This window comes from Microcebus murinus, chromosome 7, assembly GCF_040939455.1.
Source record: "Microcebus murinus isolate Inina chromosome 7, M.murinus_Inina_mat1.0, whole genome shotgun sequence".
Lineage (NCBI taxonomy): Eukaryota > Metazoa > Chordata > Mammalia > Primates > Cheirogaleidae > Microcebus > Microcebus murinus.
In genome coordinates this window covers 17,216,989-17,241,510 of record NC_134110.1, presented here as the reverse complement: position 1 = coordinate 17,241,510, position 24,522 = coordinate 17,216,989, and the positions used below count along the sequence as shown (strand labels likewise).

The 24,522-nt window shown below is 52.7% G+C and overlaps 1 long non-coding RNA gene across 1 annotated transcript in view; it reads left to right on the top strand.

Annotated features, from left to right (window-relative positions):
* The window catches only part of LOC142871906 (uncharacterized), a 41,675-nt gene that overhangs the window by 516 nt on the left and 16,637 nt on the right, over positions 1 to 24,522 (top strand). The window contains exon 2 of the long non-coding RNA XR_012920093.1: positions 18,268 to 18,402. This is a non-coding gene — a long non-coding RNA (uncharacterized LOC142871906). The remainder of the gene's footprint in view (positions 1 to 18,267; positions 18,403 to 24,522) is intronic.

Sequence of the window (24,522 nt, the reverse complement as noted above, 5' to 3'; positions counted from 1 at the left end):
ACTATTTGAAGTATACAATTCTGTGTTTTTTAGCACAGTCACAAGATTGTGCAACCATCACCACTATCTAATTCTAGAATATTTTCAGCCTCCAAAAAATAAACTCCATAGCGTTACAGTGGCTCATCACTGCCCCTAGCCCCAGGCGATCACTGATCTGTGTCTCTATGGATTTGCCTGTTCTGGGCATTCACTAAAATGGAATCATGTAATATGTGACTTTCTGTGTCTGGTTTCTTTCACTTACCATAATGTTTTCAAAGTCTATCCATATCGTAGCATGTCAGAATTTCTTTTCATGCTGAGTAATATTCCACTCTATGGATATACCAGATTTTGTTTATCCATTCTTCATCTGATAGGCATTTGGGTTGTTTCTACCTTTTTGCTATCATAAATTATGCTCCTGTGAAGTGCCTATAACATTTTGTTGAACAAATGTTTTCATTGTTGGGGAGTGGAATTGCTGGTCATATGGAGACTCTACGTTAACCTTTTTTTTTTTTAGAGACAGGGTCCCACTCTGCTGCCCAGGCTGGAGTACAGTGGCTACATCATAGCTTGATGTAACCTCAAACTCCTGGGTTCAAGTGATCCTCCTGCCTCAGCCTCCCAAGTAGCTAGGACCATAGGCATGTACGACTACACCTGGTTAACTTTTTAAAATATTTGTAGAGGTGGGATCTCACTATGTTGCCCAAGCTGGTCTCAAACTCCTGGCCTCAAGTGATCCTCCCACCTCTGCCTTCCAAAGTGCTGATATTATAGGTGTGAGCCCTAATCACCCTAAACTTTGTGACTGGTCCCAGGTGTCCTCTTTCACATCCTCAGTAGTTGGTTGGGGCTGTCAGCCTGGTGCCTTGATTCTCTTCCATGTGCTCCCTTAGCAGGCTGGCTCAGGCTTCTTCATGGGGACCCCTTAGGCCTTGCAGGGCTTGCTCATGGGGCTGCTCTAGGCCCTGGACTCTGTCCTGGGGTCCATGGAAGCACTGTCATGCCCTGAGCCAGGGCACAGAGAGAGTCACACCAGCTTGCCAGGTGAGCCTCAGGTGGAGGTGGGTCCTGGCCACTGTTGCTTTGTGAGACTTTCAGTATATTTAAAAAAAAATTAGGAGACAGACAGAACGGGATCATAAGCATTGAGGTTTACATTGAACAAACTGATAGTGTTTTCATCTACAAAAACACAGAGGAAAACATTTGTGCTATTCACAAAATATCAACTTTATTTCATAGTGCACCCCAAGATTACAGGCACTGGGGGAGGAGCTGATTCTTTCAGCCCCCCTGGAAGGCCTGTGTGACTCTAGTCACCCGGGGAGGCCCCCTGAGTGTGCTCAGCCCAGGGGAGGCGGCTCAGGCCCCAGTCTCGCTCCCACCTACCCTGCTCTATCTGAGCAAGGCCCCCCATCTTCCTCCCTCATGCTAGTGTTTCTTTCTCTGTCGTCTCTCTATTTCTTCGTTTTCTGTGACTCTGGTCTCTTTCTGTCTCTCAGTCCTCTGCGTCTCTCTCTTCTATCTGACTCTCTGTTTCTCTCCCAGCCTTCTCTCTCTTTCTCACTCCAGATGCTGAAGAGTCATTTGCTGCCAGGCCTGCTAATGATAAAAGCTGTGTTGGGAGAGCTCTGGGTTGAGAAATAGCAGGAGGTCACTGGTGGCAGCGTGGGGACTGTCCTCCTTCCAGGCTCGGTCCCAGATGGGGCCTGGCCTTCCCGGCCCCACAGATCCCCGGCTGTGTGTGCTTTCTGACCTCGCCCCCGCTGGGGCAGTGCCGTCTTGTGTCTCGGTGGGCTCCGCACAGCTGGAGGGAACAAGGACTCGGACTCCAGACAGCCAGGGCGTGTCTCCGGGCTGCCGCACTGCGCGCAGGCATTTCCTTTCTTGCTCTCTTTCTGTCCTCTTCTGTGACCGGTCGCCGTTTCCCCAGACACTGGGAAATCAGGATGTACTCGGATATCAGGGTTTGTCCTCTGACTGGGCCAAGGCCAGTCCCCTCCAGTGCTGGGGCTGCGGGAGGCGTGAGGGTGTCATTGTCCCAGCCGGCAGAGGGAGACCGCATGCCTCTGAGGTGCGGCCCAGCCTGGCCCAGCTGCACAAATGTGGTGTTTAAATATTTATTTTTAGTGGCTGCTGGTTAAATAGCAGCCTTCATTTTGGTGGGGGCAACCCTGAAAAGTAAAAATAAATCAGATCTTCGCCTTGTCAGTAAATCCTACCAGCCCCTGCTGGGTGGACTCTGGGCCGGTGACTAGAGGGGCCCCGCCAGGAGCCAGGCCGGCCTGCGACCGCAGCTCCTCAGTGGGAGACCACAGCCCTTCTGTCCCGGGCTCCAGGGCCTGGCCTGCGCTGCTTACTCACATCGAGCTGGGCCCGTCGGTGGCTGGCCCGCCCCTTGGCCAGGTGCAGAGGACCCGGGTCTCTTGCAAGCACATGCCAACCTCCACGACCTCAGCTTGGGCCAATGGCTCTCTGGTCGCCCTTCTGCTGGCTCCAACCTAAGTGGGCCCTGAAGGTGAGGGCAGGTGATCCCTCCATGCTAGCATTGGAGGACGAGTGTGGTCTGTGTCCACCCTTGGTTTGGATCTGAGACCACTGGGCAGTGGGAAGCTGGCCCTGGCGGGTCCTGAGGGCCACTGCTCCAAAGCCTCCAGCCAAATCTTCCCCGTCCTGCCTGTCACAGGCCTGGCGTCCGCACTGGAGAAGAGCTTTCCTTGTGTCAAGGTTGTGCTTGTGAGAGGACCCCGGGTGCGGCAGGCCTGCCTGGGGGTGCAGGATGCTCCAAGAAGGGAGCCACAGGTGTCTGCCCCTGGCCACACTGATGACGCCATGAGGGACAGCTGCCCCCACACAGAGGCCCGGACTCCTGTTTTCAGATGTGAGAACTGGTTCAGCGAGCCGCATCCCTTTCCCCAGGCCAGAGCTTGGAAAGACTGCGGGCTCCAACCCACAGTTGCCCGCATTTGCAACCCTCTTCTGGGCTACCATTAATGGCTATTGGTGCCTCAGAGGGGACTGATTGCTTTATCACAGTTCTCCTCCAACTCAAGCAATATAGGGTGATCCCTCCACCCTCATTTTAGAGGGAAAGATTCTCTTGGTCTCCTAGCGTTGGTGTAAATTGTTTTTATTATACTGTTAACTTAAACACATAAAAACATGCAAGCAGACATCACCCCCTGATGCTCACAGATGTCACAGAACCGTAACACAAGACCCAGGGCAAATTACATGTGAACAGAATAAAAAGAGGAAAGAAAATCAAATGAACAACATTAACCTAATGAGATGGATGACACTGCTGCAGGAGTGCATGTCCTTCCACGCCAGCTCCCTCCGGCTCAGCCCCTGGGGCCTGCGGGTCTCCCTCCACTGTCTCTACTTAAGCTCCAAGGGCTGTTTGTTTGCACAGCACGCGGTGGTGAAGCTGAGGTCTGTGCCTGTATCTGTGTTAGTGCTGTGCCTACATCCTGGTCTCTGAGCGGAGCCCCAAAGACATGGGACCCCTGCCAGGGAGAGTAACTGCGAGGTTGTCCCAGGTGCCAGAAGGTCGAAGCTGCGTGGCCCCAGTGGGGAGTGGGCCATGGGCCATGGGCGGACACCAGCCTCGGCCGTGGCACTTGTATTTTTTTTTTTTGAGACAGAGTCTCACTTTGTTGCCCAGGCTAGAGTGAGTGCCGTGGTGTCAGCCTAGCTCACAGCAACCTCAAACTCCTGGGCTCAAGCGATCCTTCTGCCTCAGCCTCCCGAGTAGCTGGGACTACAGGCATGCGCCATCATGCCTGGCTGATTATTTTCTATATATATTAGTTGGCCAATTAATTTATTTCTATTTATAGTAGAGATGGGGTCTTGCTCTTGCTCAGGCTGGTTTTGAACTCCTGACCTCGAGCAATCCGCCCGCCTCGGCCTCCCAGAGAGCTAGGATTACAGGCGTGAGCCACTGTGCCCGGCCAAGGCACTTGCATTTTGTTTGTTCTTCGTTTCCTCTGGGACAGTGGGGAAGGAAGCGAATCTCGGTTTAGGTGACGGTGCTCCCGGGCCCAAAGGCCTGGCTGGCTGGTGGCCTCCGGCCAGTCACTCCAGTCCCCTCTCTGTGGAAGCTACAGCTGCATGAGAGCTCTCTGGAAGCCCAGTGTCATGTTGTGACCTGAGCCTCTTTTGGAGGTAGATGATGTGTCAATTATTAATTGTGGAGATGTAACGTATTATATTAGTGTTTTCATATCCAGAACCATCCCGGGTAGCACAGTGAGCTGCAGAGAACATCTGTGTCTCCTGAACCTCCTCCCTCAGCTCTCTGCTTCCCGAGGACGCCAGAACATTCGCTCTCCCAGGAAAGATTCTGCCCGCAGGCCCCCTGGACTGGGCGGGGACGGAGCATGTACCTTGCCCAGCTATGGGGACAGAGGGCTGACCTTCTGCAGGGTGGCCCCACCTCTCAGGTGGGACGGGCTGCCTGTGAGGAGGGTGGGACAGAGAGAGGCCCTGGCCTGTGCCATCTACTCGGACGTCTCAGTCACTTTAACCCATGACCTCCCCGCTCCTTCCCTCCTTACGGAAGGGGTCGGCAGCCGAGTCTTGGCCAAGCATCCTTCTGTGTAGAGTGAGGGGCACTGGGACCTGCCCACCCACCCACCCACCCACGGGCTGCTGCCGCGTCAGGCGCTGGGGGCACAGGGAGGAACTGTGTCTTCAGTTAGGGGCTCAGTTGACTGAAATGTCAGACATGGGACAAAGCCACGCTGTCCTGTGCTTAGTATTGGGGGAAGGTGGGGCGGGAGCCACTGAGTCTGGAAGGGGCTCCCAGAGGAGGTGACACACGTCTTAGTTCCAGGGAAGAACGAGGTTTGCACAGAGAGGAGGACGTGCGGGCAGGGGCCACGTGGCTGTCGGGACAGCAGTGTGTGAGGAAACCTCGAGCCCAGCCGTGCTGGGGAGGGCGGGGCGGCGGGGACAGCTGCGGCCCCCACCCGCTCCTGCAGGGGCCCGGCTGGCCCTGCGGCCCAGAGCGCTGGCAGGAGGAGGCTGGAGGGAAACTGGGAAGACACGCATGGTTGAGAACAGCAGTGGGGGAAGGAGGGGAGAAAGCCATTTTCTTTCCAGCCCCAAATGGTAAAGAAATGAGTCTCCTTCTGCACAAATTGGACTTCCTGCAGCTGGGAAAAAATCGATTCATGCCACGTTTTACGATGCCTCGCCTGTGAGCGGAGCAACGGCAGCCCGAGGTGCTCACAGCTGGCCCGGCTGCCCCCAAAACCACACTGACTGTCCCGATGGCCCGGCCCTGGGCCCCCACGTCCAGACCGGAGAAACTTGGCTCCACTGCAGCTTCCCAAATAAAGTGGTTTTTATTTCATATTCGCAAGAGTGGTTACAAAATATAATTGGGGTTGCTGCTTCTCATATTATTTTTGCAATTCTCCCCCCATCTCCTTCACAAAAGCAAGTCACAAAGGGGGTCTTTGTTCTCTGTAAGTTCAAAGTCAGCTGCTCCAGGGGGAAACTTACTGGCGATTACAAGGAGGAGGCTCAGTTTTACAACGGCTGGCTGTCAGAGCAGAAATATGGTACACATCAGGGTTCCGGCGGGAGCCGGCCAGCGCGCAGTCCGCAGGCTGCAGAAGCCGGGTGGATGATTTCCAGTGTGGGACAGGGCAGGGCGGGACAGCCCTCACGTCTACCTCGGCACACCCTGCCTCCATGGTGGCCTCGGTTTCCTCACCTGTAGAATGGGCATCCGTACACTGGGCTAAATCAGAAGATTTCCTTCCATTCCTTGGGGGTCTGGGGCCCCACTGAAGCTCTCAGAACAGTGCTCAGGGACACTCCATGCCCACTCTTGTCCTTCTGTCGCCCAGACTGGAGTGCAATGGCATCATCATAGCTCACTGCAGCCTTGAACTCCTGGCCTCAAACAATTCTCCTGCCTCAGTCTCCCGAGTCATTGGTATTACAGGTGTGAGCAGGTGCAGAGATGTTCAGGCTATCCTGCTCTGAGGAGCCAGGTGTGGACAGATTAGAAAGCTAGTCTGTGGTACCTGGTACCCCTTGCTGAGCCCAGGCCCAGTAACAAGGTGTCCCCGTCACTGAGAGCAGGTGTGGCAGGGGCCCAGCTTAGTCAGCCCCAGCCGTGGCTCTGGCTCTACCCAGCAGAGGTTGCAGTGGGGACTCGCTCCCAGCGTCCTGGAGGAAACAGAGCAGGCAGCGCCTCCAGCCTCAGCTACGTGTGGCCTCCTCTCACTGTGGTGGCCCTAATGTGGGGAGCCCCCGGGGATCTGGGTTGCCAGCATCTCCTCAGGGGGGTCCACAAGGACCCTTGGCAAGGATGCCCCAGCCTCCTTGGCCACAAAGCTGTCCCTCCCAGGCCTGGTGGAGGGTCCTTGCGGCAGCAGTCCTGGCCTAGGCTGCCTTGGTGCCCAGCCTCTCCTCCCTCCCTGCAGGCCGGGCCACCAGACACAGGGCCACGACCTCCCAGCTTCCACTGCTGCTTCGTTCCCAAGACAGCCTGTGAACTTGGTGCGATGGGGAGAGTGGTGTGTCCCAGCCACTTGTCCCTGCCACGGGGGCTCTTCTCCACTCACACAGAGGGGATGAGAATGAGAGGGAGGGGGTTTCATCTGGGAGGCCATTTTGCTCCAGGGTGACGCCAGGGCAGGGCAGGCAGCTGAGGGTGGGCGGAGGGAGCCCTTCGGAAAGTAAAGCCTGGTCCCCCTCTAGCCCAGAGAGCTGGGACTCTCCCTGGTGCGCTGCTGGGGGAGGAGGGGGAGAAGCGTGGAGGGGAGGGGAGGTGGCTCCTGTGGGAGCTTCATGGAAGCCAGGAGGAGACAGAGAACTTGGGAGGGGCTCCCTGCCTCACTGCAGGATTCCAGATCTTTCCAGAGCATTGATCTTGGGGTATTGCCGAGCAGAATCCAGCCCAGACGGAGGCCCCACCCAGGGCTGGGGGCTTCTCAGACACGGCGGCCAGACTGTGGGTGAGTCCTGGGGCCTGGACTTGCCTCCCTTGGTGGCGTCCCTGTCACAGCTGCTGTGGCTGCTGAGTTCACTGATAAACATCAGCTCTGGGACTTGAGACATCAGGAGCCCTGGAGAAGTTCTGTGCAGGCAAGAGGCACTCTGCTAAAACCACCATTTTACATGAAAACCAGCTATTTCTGCAATAGCGGGAAGCCCGCCAGTGGGGCTGCAGGTGATCTCTGCAACCCCGGGCTGCCCGTGCCCAGATGCCATGCAGTGTGGGAGGCCGGAGGCACTGGCCTAGTCTACCCTAGGAGGGCACTGGGCTGCTGCCACCTCCCCACCTGAAGCCGGATTGAGGTTCTCCCCACTTTACAGACAGGGCAACTGAGGTTCACAGAGCCAGTGGAGGTGAGGTTTGGGGCTGTAGGCACGCTAAGGGCTGCTGACTCTGATCTCGGGTGCTCTTCAATACATGACACTGGGACAGGGAAGGGCACTCACATGTAACACTGCATGCCAGGGAGCAGGCCCTGTGCCTGGCATTTGACCTGTGCTACCTCGTTCAGGCCCCATACCATGTCTGGGTATCAACCCATTCTGCAGATAAGAAACTGAGGGTCAAGAGGCTAAGTAACGTGAGAGCTAGGATTAAAACTCAGGCCTGCTCTCCCCCATGCAGGCCTGGTGGGGCTCTGCTGCCTTCCCAGGTTGCCTGTGGAGCTTTCCTTGGCTTCCCTGAAACATCCCCTGGGGGGCTTAGAAAAAGGCTCCTGTCTGCACCCCAGCCCCAGAGACCCCAACCCACTGGCTGGAGTGTGGCCTGATGTCAGGGACACCCTAGGACCTGCTGTGGTAGCCTGGGTGAACATCACAGCTAAAAGGGAGTGTCGACACCCTCACAGGCCAGGCAGGCCCCTAGCCTCCTGCCCTGACCCCGGCTGGCACACTAGGAAGGGGGTGAGTCTGGCCTGGCTACGTTTTGGCCTCCTTGGATGTTATCCCTTGGATCTGGGGTGCCTGCTCAGAGTGAACCCCAACTTTTCTGGTAAACACACTGGGCTTATGCCACCTCCCCCAGATTCCTGACTACCCAGCATAACTTAGCTCCAGAAACCTGTGTCCCCACTGGCCCGATGGGGACAAGCCTGTTGTGACTGAGCACGAGAGCTCATTCTTTCGTGCGCTTGTTTATCTCACTCTTCCCACCTGCATGGATGCTCGTGGCAGGAAGGACCTCGTTTGTGGCATCTGTCTTGGTGTCCCTGGGTCTAACTCTGTGCTTGGGCCCTGGAAGGCGTATATGTGGAACAAATGAATGAGTGGGGAGGGGGACCACCCGTCTGGGACCATCACATCTGTCATGAGGCTGATAAGTCCCCCTGAGTGACTAAGCCAGCCCTAGGAAGCCCTGGGCCCAGTGGGCTGAACAGGAAAACGCCTGGAGAAAAGCCCTTTAGAGAGCCTGGGGCCCTGCCCAGGGTGCGGAGGGGCTGACAGACCCCAGACTAGTGCCCAACTCTGCCTGGGCTGGGCCTTGGGGATCTGGAATGCCTTGCCCACCCTAGACTCTAAAATTGTCCCTAGGTGGGTCCCTGGAGGGGTAGGGTGAGTGGTCTCTAATGCACACATCCGTTGGTGCAGTTGAAACCACCCACTGGAACATTTCACGCTTTGCTCTAAGTTGTGTCCCTACAGCTGTGGCAGGGAGGCTGCCCCAGTGCACCCTGTGGCTGAGCCACTCAAACCTCCACTTGGAGTGGGCAGCCCAGGCCCCAGGCGGGCAGCCGCCTGCCAGCGATCCTTCTCCAAGCTCTCCTGAGCAAGGACTCGGACAGACGGGCTCAGTCTTGGAGGCCAGGCCGATGCCGGCTCCCCTCCCCTCCTCAGGCATGCACTGGGCTGGTCCCAGGGCTCACCTCTAACCCTTGGCCCCGTGCGTTGGAACCACCGCAAGCTTTTCAAATCCCCAGTGCCCAGGTCCCTGCCAACTAAGTCACAGACTTGGGGGTGGGACCTGGCCTTAGGTGTCTTCCCAGAATAGGCTTTGCCCCCGAGTCACTGAGATGCCTGCCCAGGCTTCCGGCTCTTTCCCCTCAGTGGTTCTGTTTGTGGTCAGCAAGGCCACGTAGTATCTACACAGTTTAGGGACACATAGGGACACTGGGATGGAGTTTTTGAGATAGGGATGGCCTCAGGAGAGTCAGGGTGTCTGGGTACCGATAAAGCTGAAGGCTGTGAGTAAGGAGAAGGGAGGAGGGATCACAAGGGGGGGTAGCTGAGAGGGGGGATGGGGATGGAGCCCAGCAGGGAGGTGAGCAGGTCTCTGAAGGGAAGGCGAGGCAGGGTGAGCGCTGGGCAGGTGGTAGGAGCCAGAGGCAGGCGGTGTATGCAGAAGCACCAGGAGAGGCAGGGCACACCTAGGGGAGCCCCAAATGGCATGCTAGAGAGCTGGAATTTTGGGCTGCAGGTAAAGGATGCCAGAAGCAACTCTGTCCCTTTGCAATTGGGACCTGGAAATGTCCCTCAGAAAAGGCCACAATAGGCAATCTTTTGTCAGTATTCTCTGGGGAGACTGGGGCCAGGGCCAGCTGCCCTCTGCCAGCACCCATGGGAACCATGGGGCCCCCCCTGAACAGCTGCTGCTGAGCCCTGGCGCCTCCTTCCCGGCTCCGGACATTTCCAAGCTGTTCCTCCCTCCCTGGCTGGCTTTCAGTGATCCCAGCCAGAACCCAAGGTAAACCAGCCACCAAACACATGTCCCCAGGGCCATAGCACCTGGCCAGCCTGGGCCACACAGCGATGGCTCTCAGGCCTTTGTTCCTGGGACCCTGCACCTGGCCGAGGCTCCTCAAAGTCGGGGGCCCCTCCAGGCTGTGCTGAAAGGCTGCCTCATGAATTGTGCACGAGGTAATTTACAGAGTGAGTAACTCTACGTTGGTAGAGATAAGGTTCTTGAATACCAGGCCTAGCTTCTCACGATATTTAGTGAAGTGATGGATTATTTTTGCGAGGGGAATTTTGAAGTCCTGGGCATACATAAATAAGTAAATAAATAAACACAGCTAAAAACTCTCTCCAAGCCTCAGCACACACTGGTGCGTTTTCACCGAGATGGCCAACCTGTGCTTGGGCTCTTTGTGCTATTTTACAAAGCAATCAAGTTCTCTTGTTGTTGCCATTAACACTATCTTCTTGGACAATAGCAACTAATGCCTTGACTCCTGACTTTTTTGGGCTGAAAGCACAGGCAGCAATTTTTAAAAATTGCACAATGTCACTATGTGTCATAAAGACAATAAGTGACCCTTGAACATTTCTATCACTGTTGTCATAATGTTGAGTGTGCAGTCCACAGCAGAAGCAGCAAAGGAAAGGCAGTCAGTGGCAGCTTCCCCACACAAGCAACTGTTTCCATTTTATGCTTTTCTTCGTTGTGATCTTTATGATTATTTCTTTAACGGCTGCTCTTCTAGCAGGTGCGTACATCATACTTTCCTGTCTCCTGTTGCTAGATGGTGCCCCGATTTCCCGTTGTACCTGGAACAGATGACACTGCAGTGAGCCTCTCCGTGCATGGAACCTTTTTTTTTTTCTTTTGAAATATTTCATTATAATGAACTTCTTAGACTGGAGTTATTGCGTAAAATGGAAGAATCATTTTCAGGGCTCCCTAAGCACAATGCCTCGTGGTTTCTTGCCAGCACACAGCCTCGAAGATGGTCCCTTTGTGCTTTTATTCAAGCGCTGCATCCTAACCCTGATTCCCACCCACAGCCAGGCCGCGCCGCTCTCGGCACAGATGCTCTGGGAAGGCAGCCTCGCCCCATAAGCATTTTACTCTGTGCATGTTTTACCTTGACTTTAAAAAAAAGATAAAAATAAAAATACCCATTTTTCTAATCCACTTTCAACTCGTACCAGCGGTTCAGTTCAGACCTTGATATGGAACGCTCCAGCACCTCCTCCTGTCCCCTCCCCACACTTGTCACATGCACATATGACCCGTGCATCTTCTAGATGCACGCTACCTGCTCGGGAGTCGCCTGGGCGCTTGTTGAACGTGCTCACCCGGCTCCACGCCAGATCTGAGGGCTCAGCTTCTCTCAGGGCCACACCTGGGGACCAACACTAGTGCCCGCTATGACGGGTGGTGTGACAAGCCAAATCAGGCTTGCCGAAGCACTTCACTGCGTCCCAAGAGAAAGACCTTTGCCTTCAGCCCTGCGTCGTGTAGGCGTCCCGTTCTCAGGCGGACTCTCTGCCAGCGGAATTTGGCCAGAGGCCTGCACGTGCAGCCTGCCACTCACTGTGATCACAGGTGAGTCACCTGGCCTCAGGGCTTCAGTTTTCTTACCGGCAAAACTGGCACCAGGCCACCGCAACTGAGTGTGTGGAGCCGCGTCTGGACTCCCGGCACTTCATCTGCGACTCTCTCGCTCTGGCATTCAGTTGTCACGGGCACTGCTGCTGCCACGCAGGTAGCGACTATGCCAGGGCCACGGGCTAGCCCCATGGTGACTTTCTCTCTCTCTCTCTTCTGTTCCAAAATCTCGGAGACGGCTCCCTCCATTCCAGGGGCCCGGCTGTGTGACTGCCGCACGGAAGGCTCCTGACTAGGTGGTGTGTGGGTGGGCGCTCATCGGATGGGAGTTAATTCCTGGATATCATTCCTGAAGTTAGATTCGTGTGGCTCACGAACCAACAAGAGAAAATCCCTAGCGTGTTATTGCAAACCTCCTCTGTGCAGAGGTTGTGCACACATTTTCTTACCGAGCCTTCACAGGATCCTGGGAGATACTGTCTTTCCCGTTTCACGGGTGAGAAAGTCGAAGCAACTCAGGACTTGCCCAGGTCGGTCAGCACATAGGAAGGGCAGGGGCAGGATTTGAATCTGGGTCTGACACCTCGGACTGTGCTCTTCGCCTTCCTCTAGGCTGCCAATAGGTATGATTTTTGAAGGCCCATCGGTGGCCTGGGGACTACCGGAGCTGGTAGAGCGTGGTAGTCGCAGAGTGGAATAGGAGTTTAGCAGGGGGAATGGTGGAGTCTCCGCCTGCAGGAGGTGCCAGCGGAAATCCTGCTGCTTCCGCAGTGGGAAGGGTGACGGGATGAAGGACCTGGGCCAGGAACTTCCCAGAGAGTCCCTGAAGACCCTGCACCTACACTGTCTTTTGTCCCAGTCTCAGGCCAGCCTGGGGCTGCAGCCCCTCAGCCTGCTGGCCCTGTGAGCTGTGTTGCAAAACCACACCATCTTCTTTTGACTTTCTCCTGGGGTTTCCAAGAGTGTTCATATACAGAAGTAAGAATGCTTTATAACTTAAAAAAATTTATTTTATTATGGTAAAAAATATATAACACAAATTTTACCGTTTTAACCATTTTTAAGTATACCATTCCATGGCATTAATTCACAATGAATACATTCAGAATGCTGTACAACCATCACCACCATACATTTCCAGAACTTTTTCATTGTCCCAAACAGAAACTCTGTCCCCATTAAATAATAACTCTCCATTTCCCCCACCCCCAGCCCCTGGCAACTACCGTTCTACTTCTGTCTCTGAGAATTTGACTACTTTCAGTACCTCATATAAGCGGAATCTTACAGTTTTTGTCCTATTATGACTGGCTTATTTCATTTAATATAATGTTTTCAAGGTTCATCCATGTTATAGCATGTCACAGTTTATTTCCTTTATAAGGCTGATTAATACTCCGTTGTATGGATATACCACAGTTTGTGCATCCATGCATCTGTTAATGGACACTTGGGTTGTTTTAATCTTTTACCTATTGTGAGTCATGCTGCTATGAATGTGTGTGTACAGGTATCTGTTCGACTCCCTGCCTTTCAATGTGCTGAGTCTATACCCAGAAGTGGAACTGATGGATCTCGTCATTTTATGTTCAACTTTTTGAGGAACTGACATGGTGGCCACATCATTTTACATTCCCACCAATATTACGTAAGAATCTTTAGTTGTAAAATCCTTAGTTGGTTCTTTTTTTAAAAAACAGTGGTCTAAGGTATGAAACTATTAGAACTCTAGAGGAAAAAGTTGGAAACACTCTCCTAGATATTGGCCTGGGCAAAGAGTTTATGAAGAAGTCCTCAAAGGCAATCACAGCAGCAACAAAAATAAATAAATGGGACATGATCAAACTACAAAGCTTCTGCACAGCCAAAGAAATAGTCATGAAAGTAAACAGACAACCTACAGAATGGGAGAAAATTTTTGCATCCTATGCATCCGATAAGGGACTGATAACTAGAATATACTTAGAACTCACGAAAACTAGGAAGAAAAAAATCAAATAACCCCATTAAAAAGTGGGCAAAGGACTTGAACAGAAATTTTTCTAAAGAAGACAGAAGAATGGCCAACAAACATATGAAGAAATGCTCAACATCTTTAATGATCAGGGAAATGCAAATCAAAACCACAATGAGATATCACTTAGCCCCAGTGAGAATGGCCTTTATCAAAAAATCTCCAAACAATAAATGCTGGCGTGGTTGCGGAGAGAGAGGAACACTCCTACACTGCTGGTGGGACTGAAAACTAGTTCAACCTCTGTGGAAAGCAATATGGAGATACCTTAAAGCGATACAAGTGAATCTACCATTTGATCCAGCAATCCCATTGCTGGGCATCTACCCAAATGATCCAATGACACTCTACAAAAAAGACACCTGCACTCGAATGTTTATAGCAGCACAATTCATAATTGCAAGGCTGTGGAAACAGCCCAAGTGCCCATCAATCCAAGAATGGATTAATAAAATGTGGTATATGTATACCATGGAGTACTATTCAGCTCTAAGAAACAATGGTGATATAGCACATCTTATATTTTCCTGGTTAGAGCTGGAACCCATACTATTAAGTGAAGTATCCCAAGAATGGAAAAACAAGCACCAGATATATTCTCCAGCAAACTGGTATTAACTGAGTAGCACCTAAGTGGACACATAGATACTACAGTAATAGGGTATTGGGGAGGGGGGAGGGGGCGGGTATATACATACATAATGAGTGAGAGGTGCACCATCTGGGGGATGGTCATGATGGAGACTCAGACTTTTGGGGGGAGGGGGGGAAATGGGCATTTATTGAAACCTTAAAATCTGTACCCCCATAATATGCCGAAATAAAAAAAAAAAGAAAAAAAAAAACAAAACAGTGGTCTGATCTTCTCTATCCCTGTAAATGTACTAATTATACTTCTTTAAAAATCTCCATTTCTTTGTAAAAACAACTCATTTTATTTAGGGGTTTTATTTGTTGAGTTTGGTGCCTCTCTCGTAGTGGGTTTTCCTCAACTATTTGGAGCGCCTTCATTAAGTACTCCTCTTGGAACCTGCAATCTCCTGTTGGCACATCTGTAAGTAGTGTCTTTATTTACCTCCAGGATTGTGGGTGAGAGGCAGGCACGTGCTGCCAGCTGAGGTGGGCTGGTGCGGCGTAGTCTTCTAGATGCAGGCATTTGCACCCTGCATCCCAAAAGAGCCCTAAGGGTAACTCGGGGCTCCATTCTGTCCCCTGAACCTGTCCCTGCTGAACTGGAAGCACCCACCATTTCCAGAGTTTTGAACTATGGTTTCCTGACTCACTCTGATCCCAACGGTTTCACAACTTCAGGCCCATTGAAAGCATCTGTTACTGAGGAATGAATCACTCTAAAATTTACTGGCCTAAAACAACCACTTTATTATTATCTCTCATGGCTCTGGGAGCTGACTGGGTTCTGCTGGGCAGGTCTTGTTCAGAGGCTCTCACGGGGCTGCAGTCAGCTGGGGCTGTGCTCATCCCGGGCATCAGGTGGAGCCCTACATGTGTCATCTCCATGTGGCTTGGACTTCCTGGTAGCATTGAGTCCAGGTGTCGAGAACAAGCTTGCCCAGAGGACCAGGCAGAAATGGAATCAGCCTCTATGACCCAGCTCGTCATACGGCATCACTTCTGCTACAGTCACAGACCCAGCAAGGTTCCAGGAGAGTGAGCAGAGACGCCCCCCAAACCCCAACTCTGCATAGGAGGAGTGTCAGAGTCTCTTGTAAGAAAAGCAAATGGAACGGAGGGTCAGATTGGAGCCACGTTGGAAAATACAATCTACTTCGCCCCCCTTTCCCCGGCATTGCCAGGAATTCATTTATTTACTTAAACACATTTTCTGCACCTTTTTTTAGAATTTAGGGGCAGGAGCAGGAGACCAAAGCTTGCACTCATCAGTTACCTTGAGGTGATCTCATTTCAGGGCTTATTAATTTTTATTTTTATCCTGCCACTCTACCTTGTAGTCTATGCCATCTCATCCTTTCGGGTGCCCGCCTGGCGTGCGGGAGGCCTGCTCTCCCGGCCTTGTCCGGCACAGACTAGAAGTGGGGTGCAGTCACAGTGGCAGCCATGGACCTGAGGGTCTGGCTACCAGCTCTGTCACCCCCGCTGCCTCCTGAGGCTCTCCAAGACCGTCCTCACCTCACAGGTGGGAGCGCTCCAGGGAATTCGCATGCATGGGAGCCACTGCCACGCAGGAGCTGACGTAGAACCGTCCACTTTGAATTCTCTTTGTCTTCCTAAAACCTGAGTGTGGATCCCCATGGCTTGTCCTCAGTGAGTCCAGTAAGCGGCATGGCTGCCCTTGTCTAACCTCCCCTCACTCTGTCCTGTTGCAGACGGATGCTGGTGAGCCGCATGTCCTCAGACCCTGGGGGTGACTGAGTGGAGGCTGCGCTAGTGAGGCTGCCTGAGAAGTGAGGCTTGCGGAGGGCTCCGCAGCCCTCGGGGCTGAATTAGGGCCTGGAGCTTGCTGCCCAGGCCTGGACCCCACCGTGGGGGCTCGGGAGCTAAGAGATCTAGGCCCTGCTCCGGTCAGCCCGGGAAGATGCTCAGACACAAATGATGGACAGGCCCCCTGGTCCAGGCCTGTGCTGGGCAGGTGAAGAGGGCATGGCTTGCCAAAATAACAGGAAAATACCTAATCCCACAGTTTCCCCAGTAACGGTCAAAGGTCAACACTAGGAGTTCTCTCACTCACAGGCACCCTGTAGGAGTTCTGTTTTGCACAACCTCTGAAAAGAGCTGAATGGAGGAAAAAGAGATGTAAATCTTTCTCTTTCAAGATTGCTTTTTTTGAGAATCTGCTTTTACAGAGTTCTGGAGTAAACAGCAGGAAAACGAGCTGCAGCCTCAACCATATCTGGAGGACAGAGTCACGTCTGTGATAATCCCTTCTCCAGGGAAAGGCAGGAAACCAAGTTTAGACTTTGATATCCTGTTGCTGCTTTTGTTATCGGCTGCCATCACTATACAGATATACTATTTTTTCTTCTTTGTCCCCCTTAACATCAGCAAGCCACTTGGCTCAGTGCTGGCATTCCCCTTCCCTTTCTTTGGGATGCTACGACGTCTCCCTGCTCTCTCCCCACCCCCTCCCCTCTCTCTTTTATTCTCTCTCACTCTCTCTGAGAAGATAAAATAAATTTTACTTTGATATGTCTTCATCTTTGCATGACAAATCTGTCTTCACCTGCACTGTGGGCACCTACTGAGCTTCCCACCCTAACAGAAGGCTCCTTCTGAAGATGAATTTACTCTCTTTGGAAACCAAGGCAGCTTGAATTCTGTCCTCATGATCCCTGTCCCTCACCAAGAAGTCTGGAGCCCTGTCACACACAGCTGGATTAAAGCTGCCTTTGCTCTGATGTGACAATTAATTAAACTTGTGTGACAATATGAAACCATGACAAATGACCTCCTTGATGTCAAGATTTCCTAACTTTTCAGAGAAGAGAAAATACGGCCACTGCATCAGATCACACTCCATCCTTTAACTTCATTCCTATGTGAGAGCTGATTGAAGGGGACAGATACTGGCCCGACCATTTGGTATCAGGCACAGGCTGAACGAAGCCATCTGGGGCAAGAGCCCTGCAAGGATGTTTTGGGATCTGCCAGGGTTTCTGTTTCGATGCTGCTGACTCTGCCTGGATCTGTCTCTTCAGGCCGTCTGCAAGTAGCACCGTGTCCTGGAGCAGCATTTTAAAAAGCTGATTTGGTTCAGGCTTTTGGAAAATCAAAACAAAACAAACATCCACCACTCCCCCACCCCTGAGGCACAACTTTTTCCCAGGCTTGGGAGCACTGGGGCCAGGTTGCCCCTGGAGACGACACATTTTGGGTTGGCTGCTTCTCTGGGCCTTTGTTTCTCAAGTGCATGATGGGGATGGGAGAAAGTCAAGGTCATTTCCGGCTCCACTGTTCTGGGAGGCCAAACCTGCACCTCGGGCCACTCTCCTGCCCTTTGGTCCTGGCTGGCATCTCAGCAGGGAGAATAAAGGCATCTGTGTTGTGGCTTCCTGGGGACTCTTGCCTGGAAACAGATAATCTAATGGCCAGTGAAGACAGCTGCTGACCACCTGTGGCTTTGGCTGTAGCTGGCCTTTTGGGACCCTGGAGCTGGGAGCCATGTCCAGGCTACCCTGCCCCCTGCCCAGACCAACCTCCATAGTCACAGGGACCTGCCCGCCATCCCTTCCCCCTTTCTTGGAAACTTCTGTCCATCAGTCCACTCCTGATGAGTCAGAGTCGCCGATGGAGAGATGGAGAGGGGTGTTCCCTCAGCAGCACCATGTGGAGCCCAGGCCAGCAACCAGTGGCAAAGGCAAGGTGCGTTTCCTCTGTAGGCTTGCCATGCCGCAGCGGCAGTAGCATGAGTTTGGCCCTCGTGAGGAGTAGGTTGCTATAGTAACCCATGACTCTTGAGCCTCTATTCACCCACTGGGCCCAGAAACACCAGCATGGCCTGGCACAGCCAGCCCTGGAGCTCAGCCAGCGTGAATGGCCAGTCCTCGGCTGCCAGCGCCTTGCTCAGGCCTGGGAAGAAATGGCCAGCCCTGGGGCCATGGGGGCCTGTGGCTAGGCTGCCCTGAAGGAGGCAGCTCCCACGGCCCCTGAGCCTGCTCATTTCTTGCTAGAAAGGGCAGCTCTCTGAAAGGCCCGTGGCTTCCCAGCTCCCAGCAGCATCCGTGAAAGTGAAAAGAGCAAGAAGGTTTGTTGACACAGTTTTGTGGACTTCTTCCTTCACCATCTGTTCCCGTTACTGTTGTTTTGTAACAAAGCACCCCCAAACTTAGTAACATACAATAACTGTCTTTCTATATTCATGGTTCTATGGGTCTGGAATTTGGACAGAGCACAGCAGGGGTGACTTGCCTCTACCCCATGATGTCTGAGACCTCAACTGCAAAGACTCCATGGCTGGAATCATCTGAAAATGTCTTCTCCTATGTTTGCCCCACAGGATGCCAGCTGTTGCCCGGGACCTCAGCTGGGCTATTGGCCAGAACACATGGCCTCTGCATGTGGCTTGGGCTCCCTTACAGCATGGCGGTTCACCACAGTCAGACTCCCCACCTGGCGGCTCAGGGCTCCAGAGGTGAGTGCTTGCTTCATTGTCTTTTTTGACTGGGCTTTGGAAGTCACACTGCATCATTTCCACCACATTCTATTGGTTACAAGCAAGCCACAAGCCCCCCAGATGCAAGGGGAGGTGACATGAACTCTCATCCTGTCATCCCCCTCTTGAGAGGAAGGATGACAGGATGAGAGAGACCGTTGTGGCCATCTTTGGGAGACACATTCTGACACACCACCCTCTGGCTTTCCTTCCCATTCTGCCCTGGCCACAGTCCAGACACACAGACAGCCTTGGCCAGGCCCCTCTAGTGCCACCTTCTCTTCCTAAGTGCTGGGTGGGTCCTTCACAGGCCTAGTAATGAGCTGGGCCCCTGTGGCATGGAAGAGGCAAGCTCAGAGTTAACTGGAGCCCAAAGGGCCACTCAGGACTGCCTGGGTCTGACCCGCCTCCCTTACTATCCATGGCTGTTCACGTGGCTTTGGGTTTTGTGTTTTTCGGCTCTTGATTTGTGGTCCTGGAATGAGGGAAGCCAGGCAGAGCCTCATCCTAGAGGCAAGCAGCATGGGGTCCCATGAGCCCCCAATGGGCCAGAGCTGCCTTTGTGGATGGTCTCCCCTCTGTGGCTGCAGTTGAGGGGCCTTGGGACAGAGCCTGACCTATTCGTGTAAGGGGCAGGGTGTCCTTTGCGGAATACAGTTTCTGTGTGTCTGACATAAAAATGAATTGCGGACATGCCCCTTGCTGTCTTTGGTGGCTAAGAAGTTCTGAGGACGTTTGCTGAGAACAGTGCAAGGATTAGTACATCCCAACTACGTGAGTTGTGGGGCCACTGTAGTTCTAGAAGCTGCTTTTATCAAGAGATGCTCCCAGGAAAATTTTCTCTGAATTTCTGGACTCCCCTTCCATCTTTCCCCTGTATTTAATGTGCCACTGGCCCTTAGACCAGGGCCCTACCTGGGCTTGTACCTGGCCATAAGGCCACACACCACAGGGATTAAAACATATGTGCATGCATACACACAGGCACACACGCGCACACACACACACACACACACACACACACACACACACACAGAACAGACTTTTCACAAGCCTACGTCATAAGCAAAAAAGCCGACTTAGGTTTTTAAAAAATTCTATTACACAAGCAATGCAAGATGTCAAGTAGAAAGCTCCAGGAAGAAAATCCACCCCCACCCCAGCCGGCCCCCAGGCACGCCAGGGCTCCTTTGGGCCTCTGCCTGCCCGGCAGCTTGGGTGTCTGTATTTACATACATCCACACTCAGCCACAAGGGTTCCTTCTTCCCCAGATGGGAGCATACTTGGGAATACTTGGTAAAGTAAACTCATCAAGCCCACAAACTCTTCTCAGAGGGCCCAGGAGCCCAGGGGCAGCCATTGCTCAGCAGGCATCCCCTCTCGAGGCTGGGCTGCTCGGGCAGGGCGCCCCCTGGCTGCGGCTGAGGGAACTGCTCCTGGAGCACTGCGTGGGGACAGAGGCTGAGAGTGGGTTGGAGGGGCTGGCACCAACTCCCTGCTCCCTTGGGCTCCAGGGAGGGAGAGGTACACTAATATTTTGCCAAGCCCCTAGCTGCCGGCCACCATGGGTGGCCAAGTTCTTTCTCTGCTGTGGGAGAGGCAGGGCCCACCGTGGCCTGAGGGTTAATGACAGCTGGGGAGGATTGGCTTTCGGGTGAGGGGCCTCATCGAGGAGTGTCACATTTTCTGGGGTGACAAGAAGCCTCTGCACCCCAGTCCTCACGTTCCCTCCATTCAGGGTCCACCTGCCTGTTTCCTTCTAACACATAGAGCCTCCCAGCCCAGCCCTGGCCCCGAAGCAATCCCTGCTGGGGGAGGGGGGGTGGGGCGGGCAGGGCCCTGTCCTGGCTTTGTCCACAGGCAGCCCTGCCTTGAGCGACTGCAGCTCCTCGGTAGGGCCTCATGAGCTGGCTGGCGGACGTCAGCCCCCTCAGTGCTGGGCCCTGTGACGGGGACAGCCACGTGCTAGAGCTGAAGAGAATGCCCAAACCCAGCCTCTGGGTCAGGGTCTCCTCCCTGACCTGAGCAGAAGTGGACAGAGGGACAGGTGCAGAGCTTGCCCTGAGCATACCAGGGTGAGGAAGGGCGGAGGTGATAGGTTTCTGTAGATGTCCCCAAGAAGCGTTGACGGGAAGGGCTCAGAGGCCCCTGTTTGTGCCTGGCCTGTGCACCGGGGGCCAGGGTGAGAGCTGTGGCATCCTCCCCAGTGGCTGGTCCCAGAGCCCTCTGGGACTTATCCGTTACTGTGGATACCGTTGATACCGTATTTATCAGTTTCTCAAATCTATTAAACACGAAACAGTCAACCCACCAAACACTAACATACTGCTTGGATACATCTAATATGTAACTCCTGAGCTTTGATAATTTCTCCAATAACATATTGACTTAAAACTTGTATTGAATCCCACTTGTAAATATTTAATTAAAATGAAAGTCTAAAACAGGCGTCTTCAAACTACGGCCCGCGGGCCATATGCGGGTGTTTTTGCCCATTTGTTTTTTTACTTCAAAATAAGATATATGCAGTGTGCATAGGAATTTTGTTCATAGTTTGTTTTTTTTTTTAACTATAGTCCGGCCCTCCAACGGTCTGAGGGACAGTGAACTGGCCCCCTGTTTAAAAAGTTTGAGGATCCGTGGTCTAAACTATTAGGCTATCTTAAGTGCTTTGAACACCCTAAGAAACAGTTAAAATATACCAATATCATATTGGTGACACAACCAAGTACTCTACTCTCTCTGGAGCTGCCCACACGCAATGCTGTGGCCCCAGCTTCCCGCCTTTGTCCTGAACCCACCTGCCTCCTCCTGGCCTCATAGCTCTTCCCAGGGCTTCTGCTCTTTATGAGAGTTGTGGTGACCTTTCCAGCCCCCAGAGAAGAGATAAGGCCTCAGGGTGTACTAAGGGCTGAGGACACAGGGGCCAGGGTGTCACAGTTCTTGCAGGGCAGGGCTCTTAGCTGCCCTACCCTAGGTGACTGGAACCTGCGCTCAGGCTGAGTGCTTTTCTCTGCATGAAGACCTCAGTTACTGCATCTGTAGGACCTTTGAAATGCAAGATGTCATGAAGCTTTGAGTATTTTTGCAGTGTTGTGACAGCCCCCCCGTGAGGCATTCTTTAACTTTTGTTTGTTCCACCCTGGTGATGTACTGACCTGGTTTGCTAGCATCATGGAAATTGTGTCTTGTTAGCATGTGCTAAACAGGTCGACTCAGGGTTCCTTTCCCAGCTTGGGGTGGCATGAGTGTGTGCAGGTAGCTCAGTGTCAGGGTGGTCTCAGGACAGCCGGCTGCTCCCCATCTGCATTCACCAGGGTGGCCACCAGAGTGGCAGCTCCTCACTCTGTCACCCAGGCTGGAGGGCAGTGGCATCACCACAGCTCACTGCAATCTCAAACTCCTGGGCTCAAGTGATCCTCCCGCCTCAGCCTCTTGAGTAGCTGGGACTATAGGTGTGCCCCACCACACCTAGCTAATTTTTCTACTTTTAGTAAAGATGGGTCTCGCTCTTGCTCAGGCTGGTCTTGAACTCCTGAGCTCAAGGGATCCTCCTGCCTCAGCCTACCAGAGTGCTAGGATTAGCGTGAGCCACTGTGCTGGCCTACACCTATTATTATTTCAATGAACCAGTTAACAAAACTTGGCTAGAGTGAGCCCCTGTAAGGCTGCTCTTTTGTCCTTGAACCATGTCCCTGAGAGCCTTGAGTAAGCAGCCTGTGCTGGGCCCATTCTAAATTATGTGTGTGTGTTTGTGGTGTGGTACGTATGTGTGTGGTGCATGCATATATGTGTGCTGTGTGTATGTGTATATGTGTGGTATGTGTATGTGTGTGCATGAATGTGTACAGGTTGTGTGCATGTGTATGTCTGTATGTATATATGCGTATATCTATGTGTGTGTATGTGCATATTATGTATGCATGAGCATGCATGTGTCACACATATGTGTGCAGGTGTGTGTACATGAGTGTGCATGTTTATGCACATGTGTATCTGTATGTATATATGTGTATGTGTATATTATACATGCATGAGCATGCGTGTGTCATGCATGTGTGTATGTGTAGGTGTGTGTGGTGTGTGTGTGATGTATGGAGTGTATGTGTGTGAATGCAATGGGGAATATGCAAGAAAGTGCTAATATCTGGGTTACTTTTCATGACAGAGCTGGAAATTATTGTTGATGATGTTGTATATTAATAGTAATTTCTATTTACTCTCTAAGTAATACTCGTGATAAGAAGAGCCCATCCTAGCCCTCTGATTCCTTCCCCAGAGGCACCCACTGTTCCCATTTCTTGGTCTCCTTCTACAGCAAAAGGTTATGAATTCCTGTGAATGTTTCCGATTTCACATGTCAGGCTGCTGTCCCCTGGTCTCCCCAACTTTCCTTTTAGGGTGAGGCTCCTTTGCCCTTTAAGACCTCTCCACTCTGCCCTTGCCTTGAGGAGCTCCCAGTCTGGGGAGGCAGAGCTGGGGCTGTGGGCTGTTTCCTCTTTGCAGAGCGGGGGACAGCTGTGTGGCACCTGTGCCAAAGGCGTGAGGCCATGTGAGTGTGCTGGGTGGCGCTGGGTGTGAGGGCTGGTGGGGCGCCGGGCCACAGAGTAGGCAGGACGGGCTGGGTGAGCTCGGTAACCAACCCCACGTCCCCGCAGCACCCTTGAGACACACCCCTGGCAGGGTGGGTGCTCAGAGTCATCTCCAGCACCGCGTCCCACGCAGGAATGAGGGCTCTCGCTGTGGGAAGTGACGGTGACGGCACCCCGTCCACCCAGCACGGGGTTGCCAGCGTAACGGAGTAGTGCCCTTCCTCCCATAGACATGGAAGCGTAACATTGACAGAAGGGAATGTGTAACAGAAGTAAGGGCCTGAAAAAAAAAAGATTTTTCTGTCTCTTTAAAACATCCCCCACTCTTTTCGGGAACTGCAGCCTGGCCTGCATCCCTGAGGCAGGTTAAGTCCTTTGTTAAAAGATAACTCAGCCACCCAGGCAGCAGGCACTAGTCCGGTCTTTGGCAGAGATGGGAGGATTAGAACAGTTAACCACAATGGCCTAGAACTGAGGACCCTCCCTTTAAAAGCTCTGTATTTCTGCCTATGTTCAGGAAATTTGGATTTTGAGACGAGATGATCTTCCATTTTTCCTCCTTTGATGGCAAAGTAATAAATATTCTCTTTCCTCCTCCCCAAAACACTTGTTCTCACTCTACTTTTGGTAACACCAGCGCTGGCCACGGGGCCTCTTCCCACTGACCGCCCTAGGGACTGCGTGGCCAGGAGTGCAGCCCCACCCTAGGCCTCAGTGACAGCCCTGGGGTTGGCAGACACCACTGATGGCAAAGTGGAAATTTATTTTATTTCATTTGCATGCCAATTGTTATTCCTATTTCATTCTTTTTTTTTTTTTTTGAGACAGTCTCACTTTGTTGCCCAGGCTAGAGTGAGTGCCGTGGCGTCAGCCTAGCTCACAGCAACCTCAAACTCCTGGGCTCAAGCAATCCTCTGCCTCAGCCTCCCGAGTAGCTGGGACTACAGGCATGCGGCACCATGCCCGGCTAATTTTTTTTTCTGTATTAGTTGGCCAATTAATTTCTTTCTATTTATAGTAGAGATGGGGGTCTTGCTCTTGCTCAGGCTGGTCTCGAACTCCTGACCTTGAGCAATCTGCCCACCTCGGCCTCCTAGAGAGCTAGGATTACAGGCGTGAGGCACCGTGCCCGGCCCTCCTATTTCATTCTTGAAAACATGTGTTCTGTAAGGACGGCCTTGCTGAAATTACAGGAAAAGATCTAATTCTGCAATTTTCTAATAACAACTAAAGATCAATCCTATGAGCTCTGGCTCCTTCTCTCCCTGGCTAGCAGCACCCTGCAGGGACTCTGTCTTCACAAACATCTGAAAAGAGCTGAGAGGCGGAAAAGAAATGGAAACATTTCTCTTTACACTCACCAGCTCACAGCCTGTAGAATCTGTTTCTGTGCCTCAGGCACTGCCGGAGAGGCTCCTGGACAGACGGGGGGGGGGGGGGGGGGGGGGGGGTAAACTCCCAGGACTCCTTTCTGCCCCAGAACATATCTCAGGGACACAATCACAT